This window comes from Otolemur garnettii, unplaced genomic scaffold (genome assembly GCF_000181295.1).
Source record: "Otolemur garnettii isolate 467f Iridium unplaced genomic scaffold, OtoGar3 scaffold00046, whole genome shotgun sequence".
Classification (NCBI taxonomy): Eukaryota; Metazoa; Chordata; class Mammalia; order Primates; family Galagidae; genus Otolemur; species Otolemur garnettii.
Genome location: NW_003852441.1, coordinates 230,919 through 245,641, shown reverse-complemented (window position 1 = coordinate 245,641; position 14,723 = coordinate 230,919).

The window sequence follows — 14,723 nt, the reverse complement described above, 5'->3', positions numbered from 1 at the left end:
CACCCACCACCTCTGGCATATGGGACAGGTGCCCTACCTTTTTGAGCCACAGGTGCCGCCCTGCCCTGAATCTTTGACTCTCGAAAACTTCTAAAGGGAAATGATCTGATTTCTGATTACCCCATAGCCCCAGAGCCTTCTGAGTTTCTAGTACTAGAATGTTTGCTTTAAATTAACTTGATCTATAGTTATCTAAGCTTAGAAAACAAAGCTCTTGTGGGATCCTTTGCCAAAGGAGTCGTGAAGGTCTGTTTTTAAGTGGTACTTAGTTAAAATATGACGCTGTTTCACTCCATCGAAACTGCTTTAAATAATTTCCAAACAAGGGTTAGGAATAAATAAAATAATTATGTTTGGGAGCATGAGGAGGCATTCTAGTAGCTTTTGCCTTGGGTCTCAAATGTTCTTGATTTTCACCGAGCATTAAAAAGAAATAAGGAAATGGGATGGAGGAAGTCAGCTAATTCTGAGAACAAAGTTAAGATTGCTGTAACTGGGGACTGGTCAGGTCATTGCCTCTTTCTTGAATCATTTTTGGCTGTTCTTGTCTTTCCTTTGCATAGTCTGGACAGGCCACCTATGTTAGTTTCTTATGGTTGCCATGATAAATTACCACAAATCGGCTGGTTTACAATAATACAAATTTATTGTTTCACAGTTTTGGAGGCCAGAAGTCCAAAATCAAATTTTCTGCAGGGGTGTACACACTCTGAAAGCTCCAGGGAGGGGCCCTTCCTGCCTCTTCCAGCTTCTTGTGCTCCAACATTCCTTGGCTGTGCCCTAATCTCTGTCTGTCTCCTTGGGGCCTTCCTAACCCCCGAGTCTGTGTCTCTCCTCTCTTGTCTCTTATAAGGGCACTTGTCATGGGATTTAGGATCCACACACTCGATAATTCAGGGATGATTTCAAGATTTTTAATTGCATCTGCAAAGATCCTGTTTCCAAAAGAGGTCACATTCTATTTCTGAAATGTGAACATCTTTCAAGGGGTCATATTTGAGCCCACTCTACCAGCTTTGCTCAAAGTGTGTTTCTGCATTTAACCTACATTGATTCAGGGTTCTGGTCACAAAAATTATTCTTTGACTTGGCTCTGAATTTCATAGTTGGCAAAGTAACTACTTCTGGACCGCCTGTTCTAGAGATTGCCTCCATTCAGACTGGGCCAAGGTCTTCACACTCCAGGACTCTGCTGCTCAAAGGTAAAAGTGCATGGGTCAGTTTGGATCATTGGCAATGCAAATTCTAATTGAGTAGGTCTGGGGAAGAATTCAAGATTCTGCATTTCTGATGAACTTCCAGGTGACAAAGTGTTGGCCAAGACATTGCACTTTGAGTAGTGAAACATCTCATGAATATAAGAGATAGGTGGGCCCTACCCCTAGCTATCTTGATCTAGAAGGCCCTTTTACTCCAGGTGATGGGATGTAGGCAACCTTCAGATCACTCTCTGAGAAACTGGCAGCACTCACCTCCATGCTCAGGAGCAAGCCAGTGGGCTAGGACTGAGCCCAGCCAGCCTGAGCCCCACACCTGTCCTATAGTGAGTCCTTCCGAGTCACGGAGGCCAGGGGCAGTCCTGCTTTGGCTGAGAATTCCATCAGAGGGGATGATCTTTCAGGAATAATCAACACTCCTTGCCCCCAGATCTATCTCCTGCTTTCTGATAAAAGCACTATCCTCCCCACCTCCCACCCACCTACCTGCTACCTTAGCTCCTGTCCTCAGACAAACTGTGAGGCCCTGACAGCTGCCTCCTAGCTGGGTATAATCCAAGTACACCTTACCACAGGGGTGGGGGTGGTCCTAGTAATGGCATCTCCCTCTGTCCAGCCAGGTCCAGTGTCAGCAGGACAGACAGCATAGGGACAGTGAGACCAGTCATAGAACTGGGAAGACACTGTTGGTTACTTTAAGTGGCTTTTAGCAAATTGTGCTATTTCCTCAGCTGTGCAGGCTGGAAGAGCCCTCAGCACTGTGGCAAGTGCAAGTTGCCCTTTCCAGTGGATGGCAAAAGAGGAAGATATGGAGACCCAGTGAGGGTGAGGAGACCTCTCTGCCCGGTGCCAGTCCTGCTGGGGCCAAGGGAGGTGCTGAGGGGAGGAAGGGGACACAAAATTCAGTGACAAGATCCCACCTGTGGAAGGTGTCTCAGACATGGGTGGCAAACCTCCTGGGCCAGTTGATGCAACGGACTGTGGGCCAGACAGCTCAAAACTGGCCACTGCTCGTCTTTGGATTTTAGACTTCTCATACAACTGTGACAAGGAACCTTAATTTTTTATCTTAAAAAGGCCATTCATTCTCTTGTGTGTGACCCTGGGAGTCTCTGGCTGTCTATCATCCTAATCTGATGAGAAATGGAACTGATATTATCTACAAACAACTCCAAATTCCCTTAGTGGAAAGTCAGACTTCACAAAGGTATGTGTGTCCATGATTTATTTATTTGTGGTTTGCTGTCCTGCTTGACTTTCCCACCATTCTGTTTATTTGAGTTAATGACCAGCCGGAAGTGCCTTGCCCCTGTGCTGACCTTTCTAGGAATGTTTCCAAATCAGGCATCTGTGTACAACTTACCTCATCCCTCCCACTACTCCCCACCACTCTGCCCTCCCCAAGAAGGAAGTGGCTATTTTACACGAGGGAAAATCAGATAGCAGGACTTTCCCCACGGCATCACTGTGCTGGATTTGGCGAAGGAGCTCTACGTCCTGCGGAGGACAGAACACAGCACCACCCTAGACATGGCCTGTGGCTCCAACCTGCTCACTGGTGACTATGGACAAGAGAAAAAGAAGGGAGGGCAGAGGAAGTGCAGGGCCCGGTGGTCAGTGTTCAGCAGTCAGAGGGGTGGAGAACAATTCCACAAAGGAATTACTTCTGGAAGTAATGAGCACCCTGTCACAGAGGGTATGCAAGCCGAGGCAGGATAAGGGGGCTGTTTCTATATATACTCTGCTAGGAGTAGAAGTAGATCCTGACCTTGAGGAAACAGGTGGGACCTGACTCTGCAAGTGAACTTGAGGGTGAGTCCATGGACATGAACTGTTGCTGATTTTCAAATGGGTCTCCTCTAACAGCACTGTTTCCTTTGGGAAGGTGCTGGGGTACCCTGGTTCATGTTTCCCTGTCCTGCTGCCCTGCCTCACAGGGACATGGGGGCAACAGATACAAACCTTACACAGTGAGGCGCCCAGAGCCAGGCATGGGACAGAGAACACTGAGGATGCAGCTTGAGCCCTCCAGCAGGTTTTCTGTCACTTGCAGTGCTCTGGCTGATGCACTGAACAGGCACTGAACTCTGTGGCTTTCTTTCTTGGATAGGAGTTTGGTGATGGGAAAGCAGGGAGATGGAGCACTTCAGAAAGTTTCAGACAGGCTTCTGATGAATGGTAACACCTGGATCCTCAGTGGGAGGATGAGCAGGTACAAAAACTGCTCAGCAGAAGGTTCTCCAGGGAGGGGCCCAGGTGCTGGCACCTGACTGACTGAGGGATGGGAGGAGAGTGAGGGAGGCTTCTTTGGAAAAACAGGGTTGGGCCCTGATCACCAAATAGAGGGTCTAGGTGGGGATATCTGGGGTGAACCCAAGTCATCATGGGGAGTGGGGTCCACCTCTTCTCTGAGCCTTTCCAGATCCCAGAAGACTAGCGTGGGCTTCCTTAATTGTAACTCAGTTTCCAGAGAGATGATGCTTCAGCCAGAAGACTGCCTGAAGACATTGTGAAGGTTCAGAATCCAAGAGACTTTCACCATGTGTTACCATTGTGCTGTGATTGCTGTGCCATGTGCAATAATAAGGGGGAGATAGGCAAATCTCTGAAGACATCCTCCCTGCTCGAATTTTGACTCCTTCCATATCTAGCACAGGACGGGGAAGTACAGAGTAGACGTGATTTTTTTAAATCTGCAAACTCGGGCTTCAGAGAGTAGGAATGGCCTGTGGTATCAGCATGCTTCCATTTAAACTTTGTATCAATAACTAATAGGATCATTGAGACAGGCTTTGAAAATGATGCAAGGAAACTTACCAAGTGATTTTTTCTGTGAAGTGAGGAAGAGATCATAAAATGCCTGTATCAGTTTTCTACTACTGTGAAACAAAAGATCCCAAAATGTAGTGGCTCCAAACAATGAACATTATTTCATAGTTCCTGGGTTCAAGGATCCAGGGCTGGCTTAGCTTGGTGGCCTGGCTCAGGGTTTTCTTGGGGTTGCAGTCAGGGTGTTACCCAGGGCTACATCACTGGAGGCTCGAGTGGGGCTGCAGGACCCACTTCCAAGATAGTATACCCACATACCTGGTTTGAGCTGGCTGCTGGGGGCCTCAGTTCCTCACCACACAGACTCCTCCAGAGAGCTGCTTGAGCATCTCTACAGCACAGCATCTGGCAGTTCCAGAGTGAGCAGTTCAAGGAGAACAAGATGGAGCCACAGTGTGTTTTATGATGCAGCCTGGGAAGCTATTTCTGCCATCTTATTACCTACATAGATTGTAGCCAGATTGAGGATGTGACTACTGGTCAGGAAACAAGGATTACTGGGCACCCACCACCTTGGACCTACTACCCTGGTGCCATGTGCAGGTTCTACTCAGGAGAACTTCATCCTCACTCACAGGGTTTGACTCAAGAGCAGTTAGAAATCCCTTAGCTGTTGAATGCAAGGAATTAGGCTGTGCCTGCAAAGTATTCCAGACAAGCCATTTTGAGTGCAGTTGGGTGGGACACAGGATAAAGGCTGCACCAGCTGCTCCCCTGGAATGCTTGGTTTCTGTTCACACTTTCTCTCCACAGGGTCTCACTGACATGAAGAGTTTTATCTGCTTTGCACCCTCATCTATCCCATGTGGGTGCTGTGGGGCTGCTGGTCTCCTGGCTTTGGGGGTGGGCTGGACCCTGTTCTGGGCAACTGAGGTGCTCCATCTCCCTACCCAGAGTTATTGGTCCAGGAGAGGCTCTCTCTTACTCTGAAACCATGAGCTGAGGGCTTACTGTGTATGCCTAAACCTACCAGAGAATGGAGAAGGAAAAGGGGAGAGATTGAGATTTGAGTGCCTAGATCCAGCTATGACTGAAGCTATCAAGATCCATTTTGTTTTCTTTAATTATGTAAAAAGATAAACCTCTTTTTTTTGAGTTTTGCGTGTTTATTTTTGCATAAGTTAACTTGAGGTGGAATTCCATCACTGCAATTAAAACCATCCTGTCTTAAAACTTACCCTTGAAAATAACATATTTTGTAGTATAACAGGCAAATAAAAAGCAGCTTTCACTTATTTACTAAAGCAGGAATCAGGCCAATGATAGACACTCTGCTGTCTACAGCTTACAAGACAGCCCTTCCTCCACCACCAAGGAAATAAGGTAACAGGAGTGTGAAGGGGCAAACAGGCCTGAAGGCAGCCACAGTCACCTCCTCCTTTGTGCTAAACACTCCTGCAGGAGCTGACCCTGATCTCTTTCATTGTCTCAATCGTCCTGGGGCTGAGAGAGCAAAGACTGTTTTCTGGGTTTTTACAGCCACCTTCTATGTGGTATTCACATATAGACGTTCAAAAATGGATCTTTAAATGGAGTAAAGCACATAAAACTTGTTCTTTTAATAATAGCCAGTGTTGAATGAGTCTTAACTATGCTCCAGGCCTGGAGCCAAGTACTTTCTTTACCTGCAATATCTCACTTAATCACCACAGGGGGAGGGAAGGTTCTATTATTATCATCATTTTCTGCATGATAAGACCGAGGCCCTAGGAAACGTAACTTTCCCAAAGTCACAATCTGCTGGAGTAGAAGTTAATGTCAACATGTTTCAGTCCGGTTCCTTCACCCTGAAATGCCAAAGTCACGGTCTGCTGGAGTAGATGTTAACGTCAACACGTTTCAGTCCGGTTCCTTCACCTTGAAATGCCAAGATTTCCAGCACACTACAGGACTTAGGTTCTTTTATGATAGAAAAATGAAAATATTAATAGATGTTACCTCACTATCACAACCAAATACCCACGCCCTGACACACTTACTTCTCTCTCATTGCTTTGGCCAAAGGCCTGAGGCTCAGGAGCCCAAGCAACGTCTTCCCAAGAAGGTCAGAGGTGGAGAGGGTGCACTCAGAGAGAGCTCAGGGCCCAGTCCTGCCTGGTATTTCACAGGTCATTTGTGCATGTCTGATTGTGGTTTCTGTGTCAGAGAGTGGGCTGTGCTTGTCAGAGGCAGGCTCCTTAGGACTTATGCCAAGAGGTTGGTTGTAATTTCAGGGCTCGGTGAGCAAAGTGCTGGGTGAGGGTTTTTGTTCCAAATGGACCCCCTGCCGAGCACAGATCAAGCTTCCCAGCCAGTACCTGCCTCCTCCCACCCTTTTTTGGTTTGTTTTCCCCAAGCTTCTGTTTGTTTCCCTCTTATATTGTTGGTTTTTGTTTCTGTGAGACAGTCTCACTTTGTTGCCCTCAGTAGAGTGTCCTGGCATCATACGTAGCTCACAGCAACCTCAAACTCTTGGTTTGAGTGATTCTCTTGTCTCAGCCTCCTGAGTAGCTGGGACTACAGGTGCCCACCATGACTCCCAGCTAATTTTTCTATTCTTAGTAGAGACATGGTCTCACTCTTGCTCAGGCTGGTCTTGAATTCCTGAGCTCAAACAATTTACCTGCCTTGGCCTCCCAGAGTGCTGGGATTACAGGTGTGAGCCGCTGTGTCCAGCCTGTTTTCCTCCTACAGAAAAGTCAGAGAAAATGTATGGCTCCAAGCAGGTAAGAAGAGTGGATTTTTCTGGTCCTTCCAGAAGCAGCGCAAGCCCAGCTAGTTCCTTTCTACAAGGGAATTGAGCTAAGCCACAGCAGAAATTCCCTCCACCTCACATCATTGGGCCCAGGGACACCAGCCAATGTACTGGCAGCTATGTGCCAAGCACCAGCTGTAAGGTAGCTGTGTATGTCTACCACAGCTCTCCATGAGGCCCACACAGTCTTGCCTAGAGCTGTTATGCGTTAGAAGAAATCCCAGTACTTTTTGACTGCAATTAGAGCATCCTCCCAGCAGGTGGACCACAGCAGTTTGGACAAGACCACAACAGCAAGGCTTCCCACCTTAACCCCAGCTAAATGTCAGCAAGACAAACCTTCTTTCCCTGTCACACTTTGTATTACATCAAGCAATGTACATTAAGCAGTACCAAAATAATGTGGCATTTAGAGACTACCTGGCTGATTTTAAAAATTAATTTATGTTTTCAATTGTGGTAATTGATGGTAAAAAACCATACTATTTACTGTGTTAACTAACACCTTTTGGGTGTGCAGTTCCACGCTGTTAAGTTCATTCACATTGCTATGTAGCCATCACTGCCTTCCATCCCTAGGACTCTTCATCTTCCCAAATGAAAACTCTGTGCCCATCAACAGTGACCCCCCTACTTCCTGGCTACTATTCTGCTTTCTGTTTCTACATTTTTTGACTACCCTAGCACCTCTTTTTTTAAAATTTCAGATTAATATGAGGGTACAGACAATTAGGTTACATTGTTTGCGTTTGTTAGGTAGAGTCCAAGTTGTAGCTGTGCCCCTCACCCAGCAGGTGTGCCACGTACCCCTACATTGTGCCTGTTAGGCGACAGCTTACCACCTAGGTACTTCCTATGCACGGGATCACACAGTATTTGTCTTTTTATATCTGGCTTATTTCACTTAGTGTGTTTCCAAAGTTCATCCACATTGTAGCATGTATCAACATTTCATTTCTTTTTAAGGCTGAATAATATTTCACTATGGATTTATCACATTTTGTTTACCCATTTATTTGCTGATGGACATTTGGGTTGTCTCCACCTTTTTGGCATTGTGAATAATGCTGCTATGAACATGCACATAGGTGTACAACCATTTGCTCGAGTACTTGCTTTCAAATCTCTCCCTTCCCTCCCTCCCCCATTCCCTCCTTCCCTCCTTTCTTCTTTCTCTCCCTCCCTTCCTTCATTCATTCCTCTCTTTCTCGCTTTCCCTCCCTCCCTCCCTCCATTTTCTTCTTTTTTAGAAGCAGGGTCTTGGTCCATTGTCCAGGCTCGAGTTCAGTGACACAATCATAATTCACTGCAGCCTGAACTTCTGGGCTCAAGTGATCCTCCTGCCTCAGCCTCCTGAGTAGTTGAGACTTGAGGCCCATACTACCATGCCTGGCTAATTAAAAAAAATTTTTTTTTGGTAGAGATAGGATCTTACTCTTGCCTTGGATGGCCTTGAGTCACCCTCCCAGCTTGGTTTCACAGAGCACGGGGACCACTGTGCTCAACCCCATCTGTTTTCAGTTATTTTGAGCTCACACCCAAAAGTGGCGTTGCTGCATCCTGTGGTAATTCTATGTTTAATTTTTTGTGGAACTGTCATACTATACCTGGTTAAATTTTTATTGATACCTAATAATTATACATACTTATGGGTTATTTGTGATGTTTTGATACATACAATGTGTAATGATCAGATAGGGTACATGGGGTATTCGTCACCTCAAACACTTATCATTTCTTTGTTCTAAGAACATTCCACATCTTTTCTTCTGCTGTGTTGAAATATACACTCGATGATGGATAGCTATTGTCACCCTCCTGTGCTGTCAAACATTACAACTTATTCCTTCTGTCTAACTCTAGGTTTGTACACACTAACCAACCTCCCTTCATTCTCCTCCCACTCCCTTTCCCAGCTTAGGTAAACACCATTCTATTCAATACCTCACAAGATCCACTTTTCAGTGGTACAAGTGCAAACATATGATATTTGTCTTTCTGTGCCTCATACTTGGCTAAATTTAACATTAATTCATTTTTTTTAGTGTTGTAGTTTTTGGCTGGGGCTGGGTTTGAACCCACCACCTCTGGTATATGGGGCCAGTGCCCTACTCCTTGAGCCACAGGTGCCACCCCATAATTCACCAAACATTTACTGAGCATGTGCCATGTTGCCAGATGTGTCCCAGGGTCCTCCAAGGAGCTTACAATATAGACAGAGAAAATGGTAGATATGCAGGAAAAGAGAGACCTGAAAAGCAGCCACCATGTCTACCGTCACGCAGTGACCGTGGGCCCCATAGGCCTCGAATAGCCCCAGTTACAGCAGGCCATTGACAAGTCCTTGGGCTTAGTCATCCAAGCATCTCACACAAGGATGGACAGTCTACACACATAAGTGATTTGAAAAGGAGCTCCTTTCTTTAACATTAGACAGTGCCTCTTTACCTCTGGGTCCCAGCCTAACTACTTCCTGGCTTTCTAGGGGCAGGAGAGGGCAATTTCTGAGCCTGGTGGCCCTCTCGAGACTGCTTGATCAGAGCTCGGTGGGAGAGGGAAGAGATGGGTGATGAACTCAGGCAGCAAAGAGAGACTCCAAGTGAGCCTATGCTGATCCCTAGGAGGGCTCGTGTCTAACTGTACCAGACTCTTAGTCCATGGGCAGGGCTGGGGGTCAGCCTTGAATGACCCCAGGTTAGAGCAGACCATTGACAAGTCCATGCTGGTCAGGTCTGTTCAAATCATCCTGCCACCTTAGCTTACCTGTGTGGCAGGCGGATGTCAGGGGGTTACAGAGGGAAGGGTTTGTGTTGGAGGACAGTGGATGAACATGCCCGAAATGGGCCTTTTGCATCCATGAAGATTTTTTGATAAATCTGGGCAAGGCCAGAGGGTGAGATGGGCCCATGCTCATAGCACTTCCTAAAATAAGCCAGACAGAACCCAGGACCCTGGTTTTCACTGCTTCTCTGAGACTCCAGAGCAGGGGTCCTCAAACTTTTTAAACAGGGGGCAAGTTCACTGTCCCTCAGACCGTTGGAGGACTGGACTGTGGGCCCCAGGACATGTTGGCTACTAAGCAGGACAGGTAGCAGTGGCAAAAACACCTGGCGGGCCAGATAAATGTCCTAGGCAGGCAGCATATGGCCTGCGGGGCTGTAGTTTGAGGATGCCTGCTCCAGAGCAACATGGTCACGCCAGCTGTCAAGTGGTGCCCCAGGGAAGAGACAGAGTGCCCACCCCACCTCTGCACATCAGATTCCAGGCCTCTGACCACCACCAACTCATGCCACCCTGGGTGGGGGGGCCTCACTGTCTCAACTCCTAATGCACTGTCACTGTCACCGCACAAAGGAAACAGGCGTGGCACAAATAGAAGTACAAGCTTACAAGAGGGGCAACCTCCGCTGTAGCTATTTATTGAGACGGTACATGACATGTGAAGGGAGTATTAGACAAGGACCACGTGCTTAAGGATTGCCATGGGCTCCGGGCTCTCTTCCCTTGACTCCAGAGGATGTTTAAGCTTTAACACCTGTGGATGAGTTGCCTGACCATCTATCCCCAAGCTGCAAAACATCTCGCCCAGAGGCCGGCTCTCTGCATCTCCTATACCTGGCCATGGCAAGCTTTGAGCCCCACCAAAACCTCAAAACACACCTTCCGAATCATCAAGGAAAAATAAAACTACCTCCAGCCAGTTTTAGTGCTTATTGTATTTTATCACATCCTAATATCGGGAATTTTGGCTGCAATAATGTGGCCATGGAAGCTGACACCCGCTCACCAAAATGTGCTCTCAGTTGTCTCCCAGGCGCCAGTTCCCAATTCTTAAGAAAGAGGAGGCTCAGGGAGAGGGGATGAGAACTGCAGCCTAATGGAAAATAAGCCAAAGCCAGGCGTGGGATGTGCCCATTCATCACTACATGGCCAGGGATATTTACAGCCTCACTGGCAGGCCCTTCTAGCCACCTGTTCACCCTAACACAGGGAGAGGGACTATTTGAGGTGGTAAAGGCTTCTGAGGTGTTTGGGAATTTGCTGTGCTGTTTCCTTCGGGGGGGGGTGGGCTTGTCTACTGTAGCAGGGGGAGCAGTGGGAGGACGCCCCTTGACCCAGCCTGTGAAGTGACTCACTCACAAGCCAATTAGAGACTCTGGTGACTCCCAGTAGTGTTGAACAGCCTGACCTCACTCCTCCTCAGGCAGTGACTTGCAATACAGTCAGCCCTTTGCAGGCGAAATGTCCTTTTCTCCAAAGGCATCCAATAGATGACTCATTCTGTCTGATCCAGGGTTACCCAAACACACACAGGCATGGGTTGATAAAGGCGTAGTGTTCCCGAGAGAGTATAAGGGGAGAGGGGAGAGGGCAAAGGTTCAGGTCTCACAGTCCTGGCTGGAAGACACTCTAAGGGTGGAAAGGTATGTAAGGTGGGCATCTTAGTGCTGTGTCACTGTCATACACACAGCTCAGAAGATTTGCCAGGGAGCTTCTCAAATCAGAATCCTTGTTTGCTATAACCAGACAGTGGCTTCGAGACCATCCACCTGTGCCTAGAGCCCTCCTTGTGACGGGTGCTGTGCTCAGCTCCACGGAGGGCCTTGAGCCCAGGCAACCATTGCTTGGCAATGGTTCCCATTCTCCACAATCCCACAGTTTAGTGAGGAACAAGAAACAAAAATAAAAGATAGAAAAAGACCACCGTCCAAAGAGAAGTGCAGCAGACAGAATCTGAGTGTCTGAGTATCTCAGACACAGCCATCACTTTCCCAGACATTTTTCCCTTCCTACTGACAGAACCCTGTTCTTATTCAGGGTTGGGTAAAGATCTCTAGATTTCAGAGAAGTCAGGCCAAGTTTGGGGGTGGGTATGAGACCCAGTTCCGCATTTCTTTTTCTTTTTTTCCTTCCTCCCTTCCTTCCCTCCCTCTCTCTTTTGTCCTCCTTCCTTCCTTCCTTCTCTCCCTCCCTTCCTTCCTCTCTTTCTTTCATTTTTATTTATTTTTTAAATTGTTTTTTGAGACAAAGTCTCACTTTGTTGCCCTTGGTAGAGTGCTGTAGTATCATAGCTCACAGCAACCTCAAACTCTAGGGCTCAAGTGATCCTCTTGCCTTAGCCTCCTGAGTAGCTGGGGCTACAGGCCCCTGCCACAATGCCTGGCTATATTTTAGACACAGGGTCTCTTGCTCAGGCTGGTCTCAAACTCATGAGCTCAGGCAATCCACCTGCTTCAGCCTCCCAGAGTGCTGAGATTGTGTTTTTTTCTTTTTCTTTTCTTTTCTTTTCTTTTCTTTCTTTCTTTCTTTCTTTCTTTCTTTCTTTCTTTCTTTCTTTCTTTCTTTCTTTCTTTCTTTCTTTCTTTCTTTCTTTTTTAGACAGATTCTCACTCTACTGCCCAAGCTAGAATGCCATGGCTTCAACCTAGGTCACAGCAACTTCAAACTCCTTGATTCAAGTGCTCCTCCTGCCTCAGCCTCCTGAGTAGCTGGGATTATAGGTGCCCACCATGATGCCCTTCTAGTTTTTTTATTTTTAGTAGAGATGGGGTCTCACTCTTCCTGGGGCTGGTCTCGAACTCCTGAGCTCAAGAGATCCTCTGGCCTTGACCTTCCAGAGTCCTGGGATTACAGGCATGAGCCACCGTGCCTGGCCAAGATCTGGTTATGAATAATAGAAAGGTACCAGAGGCCCTCTAGGAAAAACTAACTGCAGCTACCTCTGCCTTCTGGCTTTGAATTGGGTGTGATACCCGAAGCCATAGCAGCCATCTTAAAGCTCAGAATGAGGAAGATAGAGGAGAAGAAAGGAAAGGTTGCCTGGGCTTTAATTACTCCCTTGGGTAGATGAATCCATGGCTGTATCTACCAACCTCCCAACTTCTCAATATGTGGGGGAAATAATCTCCAAATATCATAAGACCACTTTGGGATTGGTTTTCTGTTACTTGCAGCCAATAGCATTCCTGGTTGCTCCATTTGGATACTGGAGGAGTGTGGAAAAAGAGAAATTAACTTTTAGTTGAATGGATTAGGGGAGAAAAGGCTGAGAAACCTTTGACCTGTGATTTTTACTGTTTCTCTGAGACCTAAGAGCAATTTTGTTGTATCAGCCTTCAAATGATGTTGAAGAAAGGAGACTGACTTCCCACCTTAACTTCTGCCCATCCCCACCCAGACCACTCACCCTAACTCCTGCCCATTCCCGCCCAGACTCTCCAATGCTCAGAAATCCAGAAGCTCTTGCCACCCTGGTTGGTAGGGACATACTGTTGCCACAAAGAGTGAGGGAGTGTCAATACCATGTTTGTTTTGTTTTGTTTTGTTTTGTTTGAGGCAGAGTCTCACTATGTTGCCCTTGGTAGAGTACTGTGGCATCACAGCTCACAGCAACCTCCAACTCTTGGGCTTAAGCAATTCTCTTGCCTCAGCCTCCCAAGTAGTTGGGAGCACAGGCGCCTGACACAATGCCCGGTCATTTTTTGTTGTTGTTGTTGCAGTTGTCTTTGTTGTTTAGCAGGCCCAGGCGGGTTCCAACTGCCAGCCTGGTGTACGTGGCGGGCGCCATAACCACTGATGTAAGGGTGCCGCCGGGGCGGGGGGATGGGGTGGGGCGGGGAGGGGACACGGGAACATATCGTTAATGTGACTTGTATATGGAAGGCTGGAGAAAGGGCATTCCGAAGGAAAACACCATCTATCTATATACAGTGCTAGTAAGAATAGTAACAGCACCACTTATTTAGCATCTACTGTGGTCCAGGGGATATTCTAAGGACTCTGTACATTACCTCACCTAATCCTCAAAGCAATCTGCGGAGAGAGATACTATTACCAGGTGCATTTTGCAGAGAGAAAGTACCTTCAGAGAAGTGAGGCAACTTTCCTCTTAAGTGGAAAAGGCAAGATTCAAACTCCACTCTGACACTTGACCCTTTGTTCTGACACATCCTTATCTCCTAGCTGATAATGCTTCCCAGGTAAGTGGTCTTTAACCCCGGACCTGAAGGAGGAATGGGAGGGGTGGGGCTTCCTGGGGGTGGGGGAGGGGTTAATATTCGTGGCAAAGGAGGCAGAGGTGTGTATGTGTGGGGGTACAAGGGATCACAGCCTAACTGCCTGTCCACAGCAGACCCGGCACATAACACGCAGCACACCACGCCTTGGGGCGCTGAGCTGCCGCAGGAAGAGGAGGCCGGCACTACTCAGGGCCCCAGCAGCTCTCCGGGATGTAGCCAGGAGGCAGGGTGCAAAGTAGGTGTCACTATGCTGCTTTCCGGGTCAAAAAGGAGGGGAGGACGGAGAGTGAGGGTCTATTTCTATTTGCTAGTATTTGCATAAAAGCTCCGGAAGGAGAAACAAGACCCCAACACGGGGTTTTCTCACGCGTGTGCGACAGGGAGGGAGGGAGGCTGCCGCCCTGTAGTGCTGAGTCTTGGACTCCATGAATTGGAACCTACTGGAAAAGGAATAATCAGTAAAGGCTGGGGAGGGAAAGTGCTGGGCAGCGGGGGCGGCCAGAAGCCGGTCAGTAGGCAGGGAGCAGGATGAGTGAGCAGAGAGGAAGCTCAGGCCTGAGGCAGAGAGAAGCGCTTGATTTTGCGTTTGGCCTTTGTCCCAAGAATGCCGGGGAAGCCGGATGGTTATATACCTATTTATAGATTTTACTTTTTATTATGAAAAATTCCAAACATGCACAAAAGTAAAAACAATACATCATGAAGCTCCATGTGCCCATCATGGAACTTCAATGATTACTTGCAAATCTTTAAGACTACTCTCTGCCTCTTGAAAAAACTGGATTATATTAAAACAAATTCCAGACACCAGGTAATTTCACCTATAAATACAGGGTGTCCCAAAGTTGTCAAAAATAGGAAAAATTAACAAACTCATCGTATTTTATCGTATTTTATATTTATATATCAACATCTAGAGAAATA